General features: G+C 38.8%; 1 long non-coding RNA gene across 1 annotated transcript; it reads left to right on the forward strand.

Moving 5' to 3' along the window:
* The first annotated feature begins 1,128 nt into the window (after positions 1-1,128).
* On the forward strand, positions 1,129-2,749 carry LOC130464185 (uncharacterized). Its single transcript, XR_008924527.1, has 2 exons — positions 1,129-1,797; positions 2,367-2,749. It is a non-coding gene; the product is annotated as an uncharacterized lncRNA (long non-coding RNA).
* The last annotated feature ends 20,440 nt before the right edge of the window (positions 2,750-23,189 follow it).

A 23,189-nucleotide genomic window follows, 5' to 3' on the forward strand; every position in this document is an offset into this window, starting at 1 on the left:
TTTATCATGCTCCTAACCGCTGATTTGTAATGCAACATTATATTACAGGCAATATGTATTGCATCTATGAATTCTGCAAATTATTTCATGGTTACTGATGACAAGGCACAAATGCAGGCTATATTGACAAATGAAACGAAGTGTCTGAGGTGTGAGACCGTCACAGCTGGAGATGAGACATTCTTCGATTTAAGTCTTCATATAGAATAGAACATCTCCGGGCAAGGTAATATGCGCTTTTGGCATTAGTACTCGAATTCCTGTAGAAACCCATCTTTTAAATTCCTACCAAGGCTTGCTGCGAGATCTTCTTATCTTTTTCTGTTCAATTAATAAATTCACTCCTACCAAGGCTTGCTGCTAGATCTTCTTATCTTTTTCAGTGTTTTACTGCATATAATAAGATTATATTAAGAAAGAACTTATCATGATATCTGGAGTCGTTGGAGTTGTTTGTTAGTATTTCTAACAAGTCTTTATTCTTAATTACTTGTTCCTTTTGAACTATCTCTTCTCAAATGAGTAATCATGTTTCCCATGCTATGAAGCCGTTACTATTTCTGACCTTTTGCATTTCCTTGTCCTACTGAAAAATATCAATAATTGCTATGTTGTTGTTTCTTATATTTTATTTTTATTAATTAATGTTGTTTTAACCTTATCATTAGCTATGTGTTTTCTCCTGTAAAAAAAGCTAGGTGTTTTCTCTATCTAATATTGTTAGACATATTAAAGGCCTTGGTTAAGTTTTGGTTAGGGATTTTAAGTTCATTTAGCAACCAATATAAGTCCTGATAAAGTTTAATAAGTACGGATTAGTTCTAATAAGGCCATTTTTGGTTGAGCTTAATTTAGTTGAAATTAACTTATTTGAACTTATTTTGTTTGTACCTTATTTGTCGTTGTTGATTTGTTTATTGTTTCAAAATTTCTTGTCTTGGATTGAAATTATTTGTCATATGGATTTGGAACAGGTTTTAATTAGTTCCTTTTTGTGAGTAGTTCAATTTTAAATGAAACTCTGCCGGATTTTCCACATTCACTATCATTTTATTTTATAGACTTGTGTAATACATAAGGGTATACAATGTGAGTCTTGATAAATTTACATGAATCATTGGGTATTAAATAAACGGTTTTTTCATGAAATGCCCCTGAGGTTTGCAATAATGCACCAAATACCCCTGCGCGTTTCAAAATTCATAGAATACCCCTATTTTTCCGTACTGTTCATTAAATGCACCTGTACTTAACGGACGTTAGCCTGCCGTTAGCTGTGTTTTACCATTCTACCCTTAATTCATATTTGGGGCTATTAAGGATGAAAAACCCTAAAGAAAATCAAAAAAAAAAAAAGAATCTCAATCTTCTTCGCTTTCTCTCTCATCTCCCCTGTTCTTCTTCCTTGAATTCTACTCAAACGCTACAAAATCTGGGTGTTCTTTGGGTGAATTCGGGACAAAAAGGGGATATTTGAAGCGATTTCGATCTCACCCCCAATTCATCAATGGCAGATTCACCTCAAATTACTCAGAAACACAAGGCTCCATGAGGGTTCGATCTCACCCCCAATTCATCAACAGCCATTGATCTTCTTCCAGTGATTTGGTGGTGCAAGTGGTGGGAAGTCCGACGAATCCACCATTGTCGCCGACGAAGGTTGAAGGCTGGCCAATTCCGCAAACTCCAAGAAGAGGAAGGAACCCGAGAAGTTGCAGAAGGTTGAAGAAGTGGGTCCTGTTTGGTGGGTTGAAACCTCCAAGAACATCTCCCTTCATTTTCAATTCGATCCAGATGGTCAATTCTCTGCTAATCTCTCTTTTTTCTCTTTCTCTTGGTTTCGCGTTTGTAATTGTGGTTGCAAATTTGCAGGGAATAAAAAATTTAGGGGTACTTGAGATGCAAATTGCTTTTATTATTTTGTATATTTATTGAGATTGGTGGGATTATTGGAAATTTGAAGTTTAGTTTTTGAGAATGAGATTTTTGGGTTGTGTTACTTTGAGATGAATTTTTGTGGAAATTTAATTCAATTTAACATGATAATTTGATTTTGTCTATTTTTCCTTCCTTTTAATGATAGATTCCAGAAATGAATTTGTTGTCTACAGATCCCTTAATATTGATATTGTGGATTGTGGATTAAGCCTAATTAGTAATTTACTTGTGAGTTATCAGGAGTTCGTATTAATGTTTGTTTATTCAGAGGTTTAATTGGTTATTTTGAGGCCTCTAAACATGGAGGATCTGAGGCAAGCAAAGAATCAAGTAATGAATTGTAAAATCCAAGAATATGAACTTGAAAATTTATTTCAAACACTATATAAAATGTTAAATCTTACAACTTTGCACTTCCTGTACTGCAGTTTCTGATAGTTTTGCTTATGAGGGTGCAGTACTGAACGAACTAAAGCAGTGGAAGGAGCTCTATGGAGAAGGAGGGTCAAGAAATGAGCAACTTACTTACTTCTTATAGGAAGGTGGTATGGAGAAGGCGGGTCAAGAAAGAAGGATCAGTTGTAAGAGAACTCTGAGTCCTCTTTGGCAATAGATACATATCATAAGGCACTGAAGGAAGCTTATGTAATTTGTATTTCTTGTTAAACACTTTTGGTGGGCGAGTGGGAAAAAGCGAGTTTTAGATATAGATGCAACGAGGGCTTACATATATCTACTTATACCGTATTCTGTATTAAGAGTTTGCTCATGTTGTATAAGAAAAATAAAGCCTAATTTAACTTACAATTAATTTATGTACTACCAGTTACTGCGGCAGTAGCCATTTGTATATTATGTCTTATTTAACTTACAATTAATACTTGTTCTATCTCTTCTAAGTACTTGAATTTGAAACTGAGTGTCTAATGGTTAATTAAAGTTGGTTTGCATTGCAAACTTCTTCTGTTTATTAATGGAAATTTGTTACAAACTGCTCTACTTCATTGTTACTTTGCTAGGAAAATTAGAAATGCAAAATAGCCGTTAGATTCAAATTCTGCAGTTTAAAAGCAGTTTGGGTATTTGGTGCAAACAACTTTATAAATAGGTGTATACTATGCAAAAACTTTATATGTAGGTGTATTTTATGAATTTTAAACATGACTTAACGGAGGACTAACGGAAAGTCATAATAGGGGTATTTGGTGAACAGTTTTGAAAAAATAGGGGTATTCTATGAATTTTGAAACGCGCAGGAGTATTTGGTGCATTATTGCAAACCTCAGGGGCATTTCATGAAAAAACCGTTAAAAAAAAGTTGTTATTTAACCATTATTCTTAAGGTTTGGCTTTAGTCATTCATTTTCATCTTCTTTTTTTTTACGTATTTGTATTTTATTCATTGATAATAAGTTTCTTATGAAAATATTGGTAGTTTTAATGGTAGGAGCAGGACTAATGGTAGGAGCAGGACTAATTAATTTGGTTCTGGTGATGGCAATCAAGTTGATGTGCATACATCATCCTGGCTGTTTACATAATTACATGCTTTTCTGAAAACAACGATGATGATGATTTATTGATTATGCACACATTGTTCGGGCCTTAGTTGAACTGTTCTCTGGTTGTTTCACATGGCAAATTGGCAATAGTTGCTAAGATGAAACATTGGGGCTAATGACCGAGCCACTTTTGACTTTTTTGTTTTGTTTTATTTTTACTGCTAATTTCCTCTCTCATTCTTTGTATCCAGAGCTTGCAAGTCCCGTTCTCGGATACCAAGTGTTGTGAGTCGTGACTATATACGCCAGTCATTTAGTTTCTGGTCTCTTACTCAATCATGTATTGCAACTTACAAGCAGAGAACAAATTCGTTTATGATGGATGGCTAGGTAATGATCTAAGCCTTTCTGATCCTTCCCTCAATTAGTATCATGAGATTAAGGAAGAAAATGTTCCTAAATATACACCGCTCTTTATTTGTTTTTGTACTCCTGCCATACAGCTAAACATAAATAATTCTCAGGATGTACCTTTTCGAGATGTCGTGGCTTATGTGAAGAAGATATATTTAATTGGGTCTTGCTGAGTTCATCCTTCAACCATTAAATGTAATATTTAATTGGGTCTTGTAGGGTGCAATTGGGGTTGTGTTTGGTGTTGCTGGTTTGGTGCACTTAGTTTGTTTAGATTTTGTTTTTGTCCTGTAGTTTTCAAGGGTCATGTGTTGTTTGCTTTTGTCTGCAAGGAGTTGCTGTGAGCACTGTTGTTGCTGGCGTCGGGTCTATTTATGCATGTTGTTGAGCTTTTGATGTTGTATTTTATGTGGCAGTTGTTGTATCTAGGCGTGTTGATTTTCTGGAGTGTTTCGGTCAGTAGGATAATACTACTGTTTTGTATGTTAATTCCCTTTTTGCCTAGTAAATATTAAAACTTAGATTATACCCTTTTATGATCTTGCAGAATAGGTCAATTAACCTGGAGTCCCTGTCAAATGATTGGTATGACTTCTCCAAACCATATGAGCGGATTTCCAGCCACTGTAAAATGACATCTGTTAATGGGGCTTTATTATCTAACTTCTTTGTGAAAGTCACCGAACCTAATATAATTATGCCGACTAATGCCTGGATTTTTGTTGTCAGAACTACCAGTTACTTCTTCTTAGAGTCCAGGTACTTATCAATCCTAAAAATATATAATTGCACTAATGTCTAAACTTGTATGTGAATAATCAAGTGATTAGAATAATATTATGTTTGATTTACTTTATAATGTACTCCATACGACCATACGTATTAGATATTTCTTCTAGTGTCTTCTGAACTGTCTAGACATATTGTTTGCTTCAGAGGTTAATCATTATGCAATTTGTTGCTTATGGTTAGCCTATAAAGCTTCTGAGTTTGCTACATGTTTTAGTCAGTTTGGGAAGGGGTGGGAAGGGGTGTCGGAGTTGCTGCCTGCTGCTTCTTGTGTTTGGTTTTCTTGTCAACGTTACCTGTTTTGAGTTGCTGAAGTTTTGTGCCTGTTTTGGTAGTGTGTTTGGTAGTTGTGCTCTTGGTAATTAAGAAATAATTGGGCTTCTCTAAGAAAGATTAAACCTGAAATGGCTAGATTGTGGGGATTGTAAGTTTATGTATGACCGTAGCTCATCAAGATTTTGTATCGCCGTTTTTATATATTTATATGTTCTACTTTTTCAAATGATAAAATTGGTACTAAAGAACCTCATGCATGTTATGCAGGAAACACCACCTTTCTTGTTCTACTTACTCATGAGGATCGCTCTTTGAGTCTTAGCTTAGAAAAGATTGCTTAACAAGATTATTAGGTAAGTAGAATTGACTTGGAAATTGTAGTTCAAACTTGTTGTTGTTGTTGGTACATAATTTTGATGTTTAGCTTTTTGCATAAATGTGAGCCTGCTAGGACAGATGACAGATCTTTAGCTAAGTGAGATTACCAATGTAAGTCTGCAAAGTTTTGTGCAAAATCGCAACATGGATTATACTGGGGACTGTCGCATTTTGGATAGTAAGATTATTTACTAAATCTTTTTGATCCCTTAGCAGCTAAAGGTCTGGATTATCACACTTAATTACCATGGGTGATGGTGTATTATTAGGTTGCATATATTTCAACATCTGATGATGGGCGATGTCAGCGTTAAAGCAACTTTGATGATTAAAATTTGCAGTCTGTGCTTTCTCCAGTTGTGGTTTTACTCATTCTCAATCTGGTAACTTGATGCCGTCACTTCAGTTTTTATACAGTTTTTTTTGTTTGGACTCTGACTGCAATATGTTATGTTTCGTATTCTTCTCCGTTTTTCGGAACTCCAATTGATCCTTGTGATTACGTACTTAATTAGAGGCCTGTGAAAGTTGTCGGGCTCTGCCAGTTTTCTCTCTATATATAGTTTGTAAAAATTCTCGTCTTAGTTCTCTATGTTAACTTATACTGTTATACAATATTAAATATTGAATTTTTTACTTGTAAATTTTGTGAATTACAATTGAATAAAGTTTACTTTATAATCAACATCGATATTCTAGTCTTTATTATTATATTGTAATTTTATGTTTTATTTGAATCTGGATTTATTTTTATGCGTCGATTTAGTTTTAAAAAATGGGAGGAAATAATATTTTTTTCATAAAAACTTAGACGCAAGTGCTTGGGGTTTTTATCAGAACCCAAGCACTTGACAAATCAAGTGCTTGGGTTTTTTTTTACAACCCAATCAAGTGCTTGGGGTTTTTCTTATTATCCAAGCACTTGAAATGTCAAGTGCTTGGGGTTTTTCTTATAACCCAAGCACTTGACATGTCAAGTGCTTGGGGTTTCTTAAAACCCAAGCACTTAATTTGTCAAGTGCTTGGGGTTAACCCCAAGCACCTGAAATATTATCAAGTGCTTCACCTCCAAGTGATGGGGGCATAATCACCAGCACTGGAGGGCATTTTCCCCCAAGCACTTGAGGTTTTTTCTACTAGTGTACAACGGTTAATTGGTCTATGATAATAGTTTATTGCCATTACTATAAGCCTATTTTGTAGTAGTGAGTTCAAATTCTATCTACGGGTTGAAATTCCCCCAAAGTACTTCGAAATCCAATGGGTTGAAACTCCCCTAAAATATTGACGGGTTGAAACTCCCCTAAAATATTGACGGGGTGAAACTCCCTTGAAATAATACAAAATCAATTCCCTTTCAATCGGGTTGAAATTCCCTTCAAATACTCCAAGTCCAATGGGTTGAAACTCCCCTAAAATACTGACGGGTTGACATCCCCTTGAAATAATACGAAATTCAATTTCCTAGTACAAGTCCAAATTTCAAAACGGGTTGAAATTCCCCTAAAATAGTCCAATTTCCAATAGGTCGAAATATTCCTTTTTCGATATTTCAAGCTCTAGTACAAAGAGTCAACTTCCACAAAAGAATGAAGGCTCCACCAAAACACTTCCAACGGGTTGCAAATCCCGGATACAAGTACAAAAATCCAAAATCCCAATCTTCGGAGTGGCACTTAGAGTCAAGTCTAAGTCTCATACATGTCATGCATATCATATCATGTGTCGGGAAGTCCAAGTTCTAAAATCGTCTGGTGTGTTCTAAATAGGAGTCCGAGGATGCTGTGGGTTCGCCGAAGAGGAGAGAGGTTGAAAAGAACTCCATCAGCCCTAGCCTCTCCATAGCCGGCATCAGACAAGCAACCAGTTCATCTCCTACAAATCAAACTTCCAGTTCCTTTCGAGAATCAGTTCCAATGGCCACTGTCGATCAAATCACTCAGCTCATGGCCGCCGTAGCCAACCTCAATACCAACCTGGAGAATGTTCAAGATTACTGTGGGCGAAGGATCTATGATGAGTGAGTCCGAGTCAGAGGATGAGTCTGTATCTGAGTCTAGCAATGAGTCTAAGAGTCTAGGACTAGAGTCTTGCATCAATCAAGAGCCTCTAAAGGCCGAGCTTCAAGTCAAAACTATTGATGTAATGATTGCCAATTTCAATAACACTTCAATTTCCTCTTACTGTTCGAGTCAAAATTCAAAACACACTTCTAATCCAAACAACTTTGCTTCACAAGAACTAACCTTGAAATCCCAAAAGTTATTGAAAATCATGAAAACAGGACGCCCATAATTGAGGAAACAGAAAAAATCAACCTTTCTAACAACAGTGATTCAAAACTAGTTCAGATTGGTTTAACTCTTTCTCAAGCAGAGCGGGATGATCTTATCAAGGTACTTCCAGAGTACATAGACGTCTTCGCATGGTCCTATCATGATATGCCAGGTTCAAAGCCAGTCAAGCAGAAACTCCGTCGCATGAAACCGGATGTTTCCCTCAAGATTCAAGAAGAGGTCTCTAAGAAGCTAGAGGCTGGGTTTATTCAAAAGTCCATGTCTCCAGATCTTTCAAGGTATTGGGTTCCAAGAAAGTGTCCCAGTTCATTCAAGAAAACATTATATGCATATACGGTGTTCCTCACAAGCTCATCAGTGATCAGGGAACCCATTTCCAAAAAGAATGTGAAGGCGCATGCAACAAGTACAAGATTCAAAATTCAAGTTCTATAATCTCTAACCGAGCAAAGTTGTGCCAAGCAAGGCGTCTACAATTCCAAAGTACAAAATTCAAGTTACAAAGGTTCAAGTTCTTAAAACATCTTAAAGCCTCAATAGTTCAAACTTCAAAAGGGGGGTACCGTACAATCTTCAATACAACAATCCCAACGGACCCATGCTCTGGGAAATTCAACATCACCGTTCTTCGCCTTATCGCCCACAAACCAATGGAGCAGTCGAAGCAGCCAACAAGAATGTCAAGACCATCATCATGAAAATGACTACCAATTACAAGGACTGGCCCCAGAAGCTTCATTTCGCATTGTGGGGATATCGAACTTCAATTCGCACTTCAACTGGTGCAACTACGTTCTCATTGGTCTATGGAATGGAAGAATTACAACCTATCGAGTTGGAGGTACCTTCTCTAAGGATAGTCCTCGAAAGAAAAATCCCAGAAGCTGCATGGGTACAAGCAAGATATGACGAGCTAGTCATGCTCGATGAGCGTCGGCTTCAAGCCGCTCCCCATGTACAAGTCTATCAACGCCCAGTGGCCAGACATTTCAACAAAAGGGTTAGAACCCGAAACATCAAAGAAGGCGAGCTTGTCCTGAAATCCCTTCGCAAAAGCACCATGTACCCAAGGGGAAAATTCAAACCCAACTGTGCAGGCCCATACATTGTCAAGAAGATCCTCTCCGGGGAAACAGTCGAACTAACAAACATCGATGGAACAGAATTCAGATCTCTAACCAACCTCGATCAACTCAAGAAGTTCTATGTCTAAGTTCCATGTTCAAATTCAAGAATCCAATTCAAAGTCCAGTAAGGTAGTCAGAACTACGTCCGGCCTGATTCCCTAACGGGACACGTAGGCAACCTCATTTCGAGGCCCGACCACTTTAATACAAAAAAATTCAAATTTTCCTCAATTAAGGGCATCCTAAAAACCAAATCAAATTTCAAAAATTCTTGTTGTCTTTATTCCAAATGTGCCAATTCAAAGCAAAGCATGTTCAAGCGGAATTTAACACAATAACCCTTTATTTGGCTCTAAGGCTTTCAAAGCTAATTCAAATACAAAGTCAGGATCAAGTGAAGCAAAGTTCAAAAGCCTTTTCACTTTCTAAACACAATTCATTCCAATACAATTTCAAACACATTTTGCCTACAATGATCTAGAGTCGGGCGACTATGCTCTCGATTCTTGGCACCTTGAGTACTATCCCCTGGTTCCTCCCGCAATCAATCATCAAGACGGGAAAACGGCGGGAGAAGGACTTGCGAGCCTTCCAAGACGGGAAAACGACGAACCTCCTTTGAATTTCAAACGGTCAAGCACCAGATGGGCCACACTCCCGTCACCTTCCTCATAGTCAGTTGATGCAAGACGTCTAGCTCTAAAACCTCAGACTTTAGCTGGTCCGGAGAGAGAAATGTCCCTCTGGCTTAGGCCTCTCATGCATACAATGTACCCCGCAGAGAGAGTGACCGGCTCAGGTGGGAACTGAATACTCAAGAATGGTTTGGCAACCCAATACCGCCTCCAAACTTCAAGACGATTTGCATTCAGCGCAACAGGTGTCGGGTTCTCTTCAGTACAGTCCGGGATCTCCTGTTTCAAGCCATATTGTCTGATCACTCGAGCAGGCGAGTAGAAGACCAGCATTGAGAGGCTTGCCACCCTCAAAGCAGTAGAACCAGGGACATGTCTCATAGCAGCAATTCCCCACCAAGGAACTACCCACCTTATACAAGATTCAATCCCAGAGAGTGCGCATCGCCACTCATCCAATGAAAGCCGGCCATACAACATGGGACGCACAGTGAATCCTTTTCAATTATAGCTCTCCATGTTCTCTGGTGGTGCCACCAGCATGAGCCTCTCCATAAGCTAAACCTTGGGGAGTATACAAGAAGTGCATTTCCAAATTCAACATTCAAAATTCAAATACAAGTACAAATTCAACATACAAGAAGGTTCCGGATCCTTACTTGGAGTAATACCGAACTTCCCGACGGCAGAGAAGATGGGTCCAACTTCAGCATGTCGAGGCCCATCAATGTTTCGCCAACCACGAGCGAAACTGCTCTACAATCTCTATTAGGGAGGCATCACCATTGCCAAACCCCTACTTCGAAAAGAGGAAGCGAGCAAACATACAAAAACTCAAGGCTCTCAGGCGAAAAACTTTGGGAACATCAAGCCCAGCAAAGTTGGTGACAAAGAGGGACAAATCCACCCCTCTGCCATATACAACAGCACTCAAAAGTGGGGGCTTCAAACCCAAATACCTTTCAAAACTCAAGAAAAAGTGCTCTTCAACACTGGGCATGCATGGCTCAAGCATAATGGGCCACCCCAATATAGCACTAAATTGCTCAGGGAGGGGACATACCTCATTTTTTACAAAGCGGAAGACATGATGATTTGGGTCCCAAGCCTCCAGAGCAGCAAGAATGAAGTGCAAATCCAATTTTACAAACCGGAAAGAGACGAGCACCCCAAGATGCATGCCATCAAGCTCCCTTTTCTCCAATTTGCCTAGCGAACCAAGCCACGAGTTCAAGGCATTTTCAAAAGACACAGCCATATTCTCTTTTCTTTTCGAGAGGAAGCAGTATGCAATGATAGCAGGGAGGGATTGATGCAAGAAGTGATCCGACAACCTTCCTATTTATACAAGAGTCGGCTTGCACGACATCCCATAGGCGCCAGGCGCCAAGCCCGCCCCAGGCCCAGGGGCCTGCACCAAAGGACGAGGCCACCGTTCTCTCTTATGGCTCCGAGTACAAACTCTTTAGTGCTTCGGACAGAAAAGTACAACTTCCATTATTCAAGATTCCAAAGCCGCTAGCCGCGCAATTCCAAGCAGTCTTGGTCAACGCTTCAGGCAGATTTCGGATCAATTTTATTCAAAATTCAAGCATTCTAGTCCTAGATATGCATAAGCAAGAGTTGAATATACTTTGACTTGCGCTTTTTCTAACCAAAAAACCTCAGTCAAAGTGGGGGCTTATAGTGGGTATATACACCCGGAAAAATGGGGCAAATTTATTCAAATTTTTTGCAAAATTATCATGCATGCATCTAGCCACAAATTTCAAAGGCACACACAACGCATACAAGATCAAACATACAAACATACAAAAGCCAATCTTCAAAAAATTTTAAACCAATTCAAGTTCAAAACCATAATACCATACAAAAATTTAAGTTTCAAGCCATACAAATACAATACAATCCAGCCTATACAAAATCAACCCAGGCAAGCTGGAACTCGCTACCATGCAAGGTCAATCTGAGTCATCATCAACAGTGATATCAACCACAGGCGCCTTGTCCCTGTTCCGCCTCCTGAGGCGCTCTAGATCCTGATCCAGCTCCGTCCCAGGGGTACTAAGATCCTGCTCCGAGATACGAAGTGTGCCAGCGAAGGGATAAACTCCCTGCTGATGAGAGGAATACTGATAAGGCGGCGGCATCGCCATACACTGGTACGACGCAAACATCTGAGCCTGGCGCATCCTCTCCATCTCCGCATAGTAAGCCCATGAATCTGCACCCCAAGGCTGAGGACCACTCCCTCCGAAGTAGTAACCAGGGGAAGAAACAAAGGGTCGCGAACTGCCTACACCTCCAAAAGAATGCCTGGTGGGATCAATATGTACGAAAGGGGAGGCTCCCCGCTCAGCGTCAGAATGCCTTTGATGAGCACCAGCACATGACCCCTCTCCCAGCTCCAAACTCGGTCCCTCCTACCTCAAGGACGTCTCCACCTGGGGTTCTCTGTCAATGGAACCTCTACGGTCTCGATGACGCTCCTATACAAAATACAAGTTCAAGAATCAACATCCAAGTTCGAATTTCCATAATACAAATTTCAAAATCAAGTAAAGCACCTCTCTGTCCCGGCCAGAAACTTCCGGGTTAACTTGGCACAATGCCTCTTCCAGGAATCAAGCAAGAGCATCCAGCGTCGCACTCTCGCCCGAGGAGCCTGCATACAAAATTCAAGATCAATTTCCAAATACAAGATCACAATCAGTTTCAAGGAAGTGCAACAGTACTTACAGCAGCATAGTGCTCAGGTACAGCATCATATGTTTTCCGGTGCGTAGGAGAAGCTAAAGGGATCCACCTGTTCCCCGTCCGAGTTCTCATAGCGGAGGATCCTATCAACATGGGGAACGTCCTCAGGATCAACCTCCTCCTCCTACATACAATCATACAATCATCCAATCATACAACCAATACAAGAATACAAGAATACAAGATACAAGGTTCAAAAGCTCACCGGCAGTACGAAGCGTACTGGTGGAGCCAGCCTCCTCACGAAGTCGTCATAGCTACCCTTCCTGTGTACAAAATCCCTCCAAGAGCGACAAACAGTATCGCCCCTAGCATCCGCATAGAGCCGGGCAAGCTCTTCATCCGACGCCAGCATGGACTCCGGTGGGTCTTGGGGACAAGTCTATTCCCTGAATTATGCTGAAGGGACACTCGCTCCCCTAGATACCACATGTGGCGGTACACCCCTGGAAGCAAAAGCCGCCGTCCAGACAAGAAATGGGCACGAGCAGCCGAGGCAGGTATAGGCGCGTTGGCAAAAGGACACCATACCACCTGCAAAGCAGACAACTCAGGCAACAATACAAATACAAATACAAGAGAGCAAAACAGTACAAAGGATTACCTCATCAGCAGGTAAAACTCTCCAAGCTCTGCGGGAGGTCGCCAGAGGCACCCTCCTGCGCACCGCTCCTATCCAAGAGGCAGCATACGGGTAAGCCGCATCTCTAGTACGATCCGGCGCCAAAGTCGGAAAGTGCTCATATATCCAAATCTTTCAAGAAGCAAGAAAAACATCAGTCAAGTTCAAATACAAACATACAAGTACAACGTACAAAGTACGAGGAGTCTTAAATACCTCCAGCACACTCCACAGAGAAGCCATGCTCGGGTCGCTCCCCGGCGCAGTCCGGGAGGCCTGCTTCATCTCATACAAGAGGGGGTTATATGCCAAACCACCCTAGTTGTAGCTCGAAACAACCGTTAAGTCCCGCAGAACGGACAAGAATCTAATGTGCACTCGATTGTTCATGCTCGGGGCCATCACTCTGCTCACCAAAACTAGGAGGAAGACCCTAACCCTCTGCTCCGCAGACACACCCATGTTAGGTTATGATACATATGACATTACATAGATCATGCGGAAACAACCATTAACCCAGGACAACATATTATTTACACATAATCATATAGCATAATTTAGATGCATACTCTTTGTTGCGTGCCCTCCCTAGCTGCGCCCGAACCGAACAAGAACAAGTCTTTAGGACTCCAAGTGTCGTCCCTCCGTAGATAGTCCACAGCACGTCCGGATCCGCCTTAAGATTGACCAACTAGAATCGCCCTTAAGGTACTAGAAAATTTCGGCACTTTATGAGCAAGATGTGTGTTTTAATTTTCTCTCAAAAAACTCACTTCTGAATACTTTGAAACTTGTTATAAATTGTGAGCCCTAGCCTCATATTTATAGGGGTATGGAAAGGGAATCGAAATCCTATTCAGATACAAATTAATTAAACCTAGAATCCTACAAGAACTCTAATTTAATTAATTTATCAAATAGAATTAGGAATTTAATCATTAACCGAACTCTGCATGTTTTAGGAAACGTGCACGAACACAAACACTTGCACACACACGCACGGCAGCCACGATGGGCCCCCATGCGTGCGCGCGAGCAGCAGCCCACGCAGCGCCCGCGCGCGCTGCGCGCTGCGCGTGCTGTGCGCGCTGCGCAGCCTGCTGGGCCTGGCCTTGCGCTGGGCCTGGCGTGGCTGTTTGTGCGGCGCGCTTGGCTTGCTGGGCGATGGCCTGGCTTCGTGCTGGGCCTCGTCCGGCAGGCCTCGTCCGATGCTTATTCGTACGATGCGCTTCCGATTAAATTTTCCGATTCCGGAATTCATTTCCGATACGAACAATATTTAATATTTCCGATTCCGGAATTAATTTCCGTTTCGAACAAATATTTAATATTTCCGTTTCCGGAATTATTTTCCGATTCCGGTAATATTTCCGATTCTGACAATATTTCCGTTTCCGGCAATATTTCCGATTCTGGCAATATTTCCATTTCCGATAATATTTTCCGATACGTACCATGTTTCCGTTTCCGGCAACATCTACGACTTGGATAATATTTATATTTCCGATACGATCCATATTTCCGTTTCCGGCAATATCATCGTTTCCGGAGTATTCATTTCTTGCCTGTGACGATCTTAGCTCCCACTGAAACCAAGATCCGTCGGTTCCGAATATTCATAGATGGAGTATTTAATGCCATTTAAATACTTGATCCGTTTACGTACTATTTGTGTGACCCTACGGGTTCAGTCAAGAGTAAGCTGTGGATTAATATCATTAATTCCACTTGAACTGAAGCGGCCTCTAGCTAGGCATTCAGCTCACTTGATCTCACTGAATTATTAACTTGTTAATTAATCCTGAACCGCATTTATTAGACTTAACATAGAATGCATACTTGGACCAAGGGCATTATTTCCTTCAGTCTCCCACTTGTCCTTAGGGACAAGTGTGCATTTCCTAATTCCTTTGTCGCTCGATGCTTGCTCTTGAACATAAGGTAAGAGTTGTCATCCTTATTATGTCCAGAGGTGTTCCTCGGTTTCAGAGTTCAACTGATCAAATAAACAGATAATCATAGCCTATGATTCATCCGAGCACGGCCATGCATTTCACAGTTTCTAGCTCTCCGAGTGGCCTTGTACAACTTTTTAAGCATCTCATCCCGATTTATGGGAGGACAATCCCAATCTTGCGATCTTGAGATTAGACTTTGTTTGATAGGTGATTACCTGAGCGTTGCCTTTATAGCCTCCTTTTACGGTGCGACGGTTGGTCAACGTCAAAGCAACCAGTTCTCAAACAAGTAATCTCAAATCACTCAGGTATTGAGGATTTAGTGTCTAATAATTTAATGAAATTTACTTATGACAGACTTTCTTCTCTTACAGTAAAGTTTCATAGGTCTTGTCCGATACTAGTCTTCCCAAAGTAAGTATCTATGCAAATGATTATGACATTGCCATGTCCACATAGTTCAAGAAACAGAACTACTAGTCATCTTGCATTCTAATCGTCTAACGTTTTCTATGCGTCCAATTTTATAGAAAACTCCGATTAGGGACCATTTTCAACCTTTGACATTCAAGTTCACTTGATAGACATTTCTTAGTCACAGGACTGGTCCTGACAGTCTATCTTGAATATATCGTCAAATTTGAAGGGACTCATCATTTAATACTAAACCAAGATTAAATGGAATATGAAAATACATTTCATATATGATAAATGTTCAACCCCAATGTTTTATAACCATGGGCCTCAAACCCATCTTCTAAAACAATTCATGGAATTCAAAGCTATGCTTGATTTCCAGTGCGACAATGTGAGTGTTGCTTCTCACTTGTTGCATAGGTTTAGTTATCATTCTTTGCCAATCTTAATATCCTTTTTCATCGAACGTTCTTCGAGATATGATGAATAAGATCTTTTGAGTTTGTTTATTATGCGATCTAGTCTTTCTTACTTCGATGGTGGTTTTACTCATTTTGCAATGAAGAACCATCAAGTTAGCAGACGTTTTTCTTGCTTCAAGAGTGGTTCTACGCATTTTTCAATGAAGAACCATCAAGCCAGCAGATAGGTGATCTACCCAAGTTCAGTGAAGAACTTTAAACAACCCTGTTTTATTGCTTCTTAGGCAACAATCACTTTTACTTCAACTGTATAGGTTGCTAGTGATGCTTTGTTTGGATTTACCTATCCAAGCAGTTCATAGATATGTGGAAGACTCTCCAACTATATCTTAGAACATAGAAATTAATATTTTAATTTCCCACGCAACAACTCATGGTCTCCAATCCATGTTGCCATTTCAAAACACGATGCTCTATAGCTCGTCCTTATCAATGGTTAACTCAAAAGGGTCTTGCTTGATCCTTTGCCAGTGTTTATGCGTGTAGCATCAATATTTAGCATATCTTTATTTCCTTGAATCAAGAACTATTCCTATGTACTTTTTCAAGTACCATAAGTATTCTTGATCTCAACCTAGTTGATCTTCACTTAGATCAATAGAGATTGGTATATGTTCGTCATGCCTAAAGTCATACGATACGTTTTTGGCGATCCTCATATTATATCATACATGATAAATTCTTTTTCAGAATAATTCCCAATTGAATTCTATTCATGTAATTTTAGCTCATTCAATTTCAGCAGATACTGAATCCAGCTAAATTCTTTGACATATAATATAGGTTTAAGAATCTCATTTAGACTCTTTGATGTTTAACTTAGTAAATGCTTATACATAGTTCAAACATCCTTTACTTAGATTTATTCACATGGGTCGAATATCTCCAATGGAGACTTTCGTGTTTGATTTAGTAAATGCCATTACTTAATCCAAAACAATATCATAAGATCTTTGTAAATAGATCTTAATGCCCAGTATGTACTAAGTTTCGCCATGGTCCATCATTGATGAATAATTTCAAATCTAAGTCATTAGCATTTGAATGTTATTTTACAATAGAGAGATATGTGTGTGATACACATAGGACCAATTAAGTTTTATGTACTCCCACTAAACTTCTTATATATCTATAAGAATCATGTACATTTTATGAAACTAAAATACTTATTAGCTTCACTAAAATACATTTCTAATTCCCAATTGCTTGCTTAAATCTGTACTTAGATTTCATAAGCTAGCTTTCTTTTTCAAGCATTTATTTGGATCCACAAATCCTATGACATACCATGTACATAGTTTATTCCAACATTTGATTGAGGAATACGTTTTGTCATCCAATTGCTATATGTACCAATATGCAATCATTGCTTGAATTATAGACTTGAGCATTACGATTATGCATGAGGTTTCAACACAATTCACACCATGAATTTGCTTGTAACCTTTAGCAACTAATCTACCTTTGTGTGTGAACACAATTCCATGTTTGATGGTTTTTATCCTTAAAACAAACTTGCAACCAATAGGTGTGAACCTATTCTTGCAAATCAACAAAATTTCAATTTTGTCATCAAAACATTGAGTATGTTTTATGGCCTCTAACCATTTAAAACATTTGAGTCTATATATGGCCTCTAACCATTTTAGGGAATCTAGGTTTCGTCATAGCTTTCTTACAAGTCACAAACTCATTAATCTACAGGATAATAGTTTGACTGCAAGTTGTAGGTTTCTTCACTATTTAATAGAAGAATCTCATAGTTTCATTGACCTGATCTCTATGTTTCTTCACTATCTAATAGAAGAATCTCATAGTTTCAGTGACTTGAATTCTATGCCTACTTGGTTATAGAACATCAAACAAATAGAATATCAATAGCCACTTGAAAGTCCTTTGAATATTCTGTTCTCTTTGAAGCATTTGTAAAGTCTTCTAAGAGATGTCTATTCTTTAAAACCACTTCTAAAGTCCTTAAAGAATAAGTTCGGATTTTCTGAAGCACTTCGAAAAGCTTCCGGAATGTCCGTTTATGTTTGTTGTTCGCCTCGAAAACTTTTGAGGTCTATTTTCTCCCACTTGTCATTTTGGAAACGAATCTCCAAAAGGACATCATTTCGAGCAAACAAACATTATGTTCTCAAAAATTCGTGGTAGAAACAATACCCTTGTGTCTCATTTGAATAAATCACAATGAAACATATATCTATACTTGGGCCTTAGTTTGTCGAATGACAAACACTAAGCTCCCACTGAGTTTTGCAACTCTCTAGATATATTTTATGAAAAGTTATTCTGAATTTACTTTTCAATAGCTTTGATGAATTTTGGTTTAGTTTGGTGGTAGTTGAGCATTTTGTTTTAGAAATTATAGGAAAAGTCTTTATGATTCATCATTAATCGAATCAAGTACTAATTGACTTCGATTATTCCAACTAAGATATGCCATATCTTATGGACCTAGATTGTGAAATTACACCACACAATCATTGATGATCATATTTGGTCTCAAGTAATCATCAACATGATCTAACCTAGATCTTTATGATTTCTTGCCAAGTGGATTTTATACTTCTGAATCTTTGAACTAGCCAAACAGATTCAACTTATATCACATTTTTGAGTAAATAAACCTATATTCACTCAAATCCATGTGAAATAATAAATTCATAAAACCTTTCTTTAGCTTTGAACTCTATCGTCTAGGCGTTCTAACAATAGTTCATATTCTTTGTTACTTTCAACAAGTAAGACTAGCTTGTCTTAAGTTGATCTAGAAATCAACCAACTTTCAAAAGTCCATTTAAAATAGAGCTTGTGAATGTTAACTTGTTGATATGGTCTAAGCAACAATGCCAAAGATTAGTGGAACTCAAATCAAGGGTTTGATTTGAACCTAGTAAAGTTCTTTAAAGAGTTGTTTGTTTTAATCAAGCATATTGACTCAACCTGTAATTGACCATTTCATTCAAATAAACAAACAAACTGTTTTTGTTTTTCTTGAATGTGAGTCTTTCTGTGTTTGAAGCAGAAAATTTAGGTATGCTGATTATGGAACAAAATAGCCATTAAGTTCCAGCCTTTGAAAGGACTTAAAACAAACTTAGATGACCCTACAATTAATGTAGCATTGCCATGCTTCATTTCCCACTTGTAGGTCATTAGTGTATCCTAGCTTCCATTGTTTGAGTTATTACCGAAGTAAGAATCTCAAGCGGTATATGATACCAAGGAGGTTTGATTGCTAGGTCACTTCTCTTTAAACATAAACTTATAGGTAGAAACGGAATCGTAAATTCCTTTCATTTGTTCCTCGTTTTCCTATTTCTTGTACCCTTTCTTATAGTCTTAAGAATTGAATTCTTTAGTGTTGACTTTTATACTTTGTTAGACATGTCCAATGTCACCCCAACAAGGTTCCTAACATTTAATTTATGTTGAATATTAAGTTTCAACTAGATGATCTTACCAGAAGCTTCTAAAGTTCTCTAAGCATCGATCTATTTGAATGTCTAGGGACTAGACTCATTCGAGAATTAAATGGACAAAGATATTAGGTTGTTAACCATTGGTAAAGCTGAGCGTTTAAGCTCAATGCTTTATGATCTCAAAACTACAGTGTATTTTGAATTCACAAGCACCAATTGGTTTGCCATTCGATTTTGATATTCGAAAACAACCATAAAAGTCGATATAAGAAACGTACATTTTAAATTGCTCACTTTCTCTCTATTCCGTGAATCGTTCTTGGATTCACTACCAATCGAGGAAATTTACTGTTACCTTTCTAAAAGGATTTACTTCAGTGCAAGATATTTAATTATAAACAATAATTAAAACATACATTGAAGCATGCAAAGTCTAAACATTTATCATGAATAATAACTTGAAATTAAAGCAACCATGCAATTCAAACAAGTTATTAGCATTTTATTCGATTTTATTAGTCCGGCAGGTGTGAATAAAATGATTCCAAGATCCTAAAATCATTGAAGAACTAAGCACAGTTTGTCGACTTAATCCTAAAACATCTTAGGTAAGCAAAAGCCTTTTGCTAATAGTCTAGAAACTATTCTTGGTTGATAGGTACGTCTAAGAACTTATTAGGTAAACCTATCGATTTTGCCACGACATAAAAGGACTCCTTACTTATATCGTTGAGTTTCACCAAAACTAACATGTACTCACAATTATTTGTGTACCTTGCCCCTTTAGGACCAATAAGTAACACCTCGCTGAGCGAAAACTATTACTAGATTGATGTAAAGGATATCCAAGCAAGTGTATATTTTGGCATGGCACCTTTTAACTCAATTTTTAAGTTTGGAACTTAAGGCTCTTACTATGTTGGTTAGATTTTAAGTGAACTAAAATCCTTAATCATGCAACATAATCAAGCTTTTGATCTCATGCATTTTAAGACATATTTAAAACAATAAATAACTTAAAGCATGCATAAGATAAATGTGATCTAGTATGGCCCGACTTCATCTTGAAGCTTTAACTTCAAAGTCCGTCTTGAAAATCTCCGTGGGAGGCACCATTTTCTTCAAATAGGATAAGCTATAACTAATTACAACTATTTGATGGTACGCAGACCATATTTGAATTGAAAAATAACTTTGGTACTTCAGACCAATTACATTCAAATTAATGGTACGCAGACCATATTTTCTATCCTATTTGGGCCATACTAGTCACTTCATAACCTGCAAAACAGTACATATACAATATATACCATTCACCCATTCATTATCATGAATGGCCCACATAGCTGGTTAGTAAAACACATTATGCATCACGTAAACATTTGCAGCAATTAATCAAGGGCACCAATAATCTACCAATTATTCAGTCCTTATTAATTCTAATCAAGTTGTTTTAACCTTAAGGATTTGTAGACCTAATCAAGAGTTTATGACTAAAAAGCGCTTCCACTTAAACCAATAAATTCATATACTTTACTAATTTTAAACATAAAAATGTATTTCTAGTCTAACCGGAAACATACAAATTTAATTAAAATTTGAAGCTCATATAAATTTATAATTGAATCCAAAAGTTTAATTTAATTTCAGTCGTGTTTAAATTAATTCATGATTTTAATTTTAGTAAAATAATTAGAATAAATAAAATTTATTATAACTACAATATTCAAAATTAAAATCCAAGAAAATAATTTAAATTATTAATTTTAAAATTAATTAAAATTACGTGAACTGGAATTTTCAAATTAAACATTCAAAACGATCTAATCGTAACGCAAACACCCTACACATTGCACGCCCATGGGCCGCACGCACACAGCCATTGCTGGCCATGTGCGCGCAGCCCATGCGCTCGTCGCATAGCTGCTGCATCCCCATCGCAAGCCTCCGCACGCATTGGTGCTCGCTGCGCGCGCCAGCGCTCATCGCACGCGAGCTATCGCTCGCAGTGCGCGCGCGACATCGCTCGCTGGGCGCGCGAGCCATCGCTCGCTGGGCGCACGACATCGCTCGCTGGGCGGGCGACATCGCTCGCTGTGCGCGCGAGCAATGCTGGCTGTGCGCGCGAGTCCTCGCTCGTTGTGCGCGCGAGCAATGCTGGGCGCAGCGCTCGTGGCACGCGAGCTTGCGCTCGCTGCGCGCGAGGCTGCGCGCTCTTGGGCGAGGCAGCGCGCGTTGTGGCGCAGCTCGCTTGCTGCCCACACGCGACTGCCTTGGCTCGCCCTTCGCCCATGCCCATTCGTCCATTGCTCGTGGCACACGACACAAGGCAGGGCTGCTGCCTTGTGCTCGTGCACTACGCCCTTGCTCATTGCATTCGTGCCGCACGGGCGACGAGCTCCCTTGCTCGTCGTCGCATGCCCGCATTATACAACACCCCTTAAGGGTAACACGAAGCGTCCATTGCTTCGTGCGTGCAAGTTTTATGAACGAATCGCATAAAAAATTAAAAATTTATATTTAAAATTAATGACAAATTAATAAATAATATTAATTTCATAATTTTAGGGCGAAAAATCGAAAATTTATTATCCAATTGATTTCCGATTGTTATGGATTCAAGTCTAGGTCATAAAAATTTAAAATTTATCATAAATTTACAATTTTTATGGTGGTTTTTAATCATAGGTTTCTAATTAAATTACAATTAATTATGAAAATCAAATTAATTCTAAATTATTCTAATTTTCAACAAATTAATCATAATTAACAAGACTAGGCATTCAAACTTGTTAAACATATGCAGTAGGTCAATCAAAAATTCAAGATTTATCAACAAGAATCGCAAATATTTAATTTAACATCTTAAATTTACGAAATTTTGCATTCGAAAAACTAAAACCTTCGAAAAGTCATAGTTAGGCTTCGAATTTGAGAATTCTGGGTTCGGCAGAAAAATACTCTTTTTGTCAAAATTTTAGAATGCCTTTTACATGCGGAATTGACACAAAAATGACTCGATTTGGATGAGTAACGAAAAAACTGCCGAAAAACTGCGTACGTATAATTAAATAAACGCAATTTGCAATTAATTAACAATTACGAAAATTAATCACCCCTTTTAATTCATGCAAATTTGTAATATTTAACCATGTTCATGCAATTTAGATTATGAAAATAATAAGGGGCTCGTGATACCACTGTTAGGTTATGATACATATGACATTACATAGATCATGCGGAAACAACCATTAACCCAGGACAACATATTATTTACACATAATCATATAGCATAATTTAGATGCATACTCTTTGTTGCGTGCCCTCCCTAGCTGCGCCCGAACCGAACAAGAACAAGTCTTTAGGACTCCAAGTGTCGTCCCTCTGTAGATAGTCCACAGCACGTCCGGATCCGCCTTAAGATTGACCAACTAGAATCGCCCTTAAGGTACTAGAAAATTTCGGCACTTTATGAGCCAGATGTGTGTTTTAATTTTCTCTCAAAAAACTCACTTCTGAATACTTTGAAACTTGTTATAAATTGTGAGCCCTAGCCTCATATTTATAGGGGTATGGAAAGGGAATCGAAATCCTATTCAGATACAAATTAATTAAACCTAGAATCCTACAAGAACTCTAATTTAATTAATTTATCAAATAGAATTAGGAATTTAATCATTAACCGAACTCTGCATGTTTTAGGAAACGTGCACGAACACAAACACTTGCACACACACGCACGGCAGCCACGATGGGCCCCCATGCGTGCGCGCGAGCAGCAGCCCACGCAGCGCCCGCGCGCGCTGCGCTCTGCGTGTGCTGTGCGCGCTGTGCGCGCTGCGCAGCCTGCTGGGCCTGGCCTTGCGCTGGGCCTGGCGTGGCTGTTTGTGCGGCGCGCTTGGCTTGCTGGGCGATGGCCTGGCTTCGTGCTGGGCCTCGTCCGGCAGGCCTCGTCCGATGCTTATTCGTACGATGCGCTTCCGATTAAATTTTCCGATTCCGGAATTCATTTCCGATACGAACAATATTTAATATTTCCGATTCCGGAATTAATTTCCGTTTCGAACAAATATTTAATATTTCCGTTTCCGGAATTATTTTCCGATTCCGGTAATATTTCCGATTCTGGCAATATTTCCGTTTCCGGTAATATTTCCGATTCTGGCAAT

This window comes from Spinacia oleracea, chromosome 6, assembly GCF_020520425.1.
Source record: "Spinacia oleracea cultivar Varoflay chromosome 6, BTI_SOV_V1, whole genome shotgun sequence".
Lineage (NCBI taxonomy): Eukaryota > Viridiplantae > Streptophyta > Magnoliopsida > Caryophyllales > Amaranthaceae > Spinacia > Spinacia oleracea.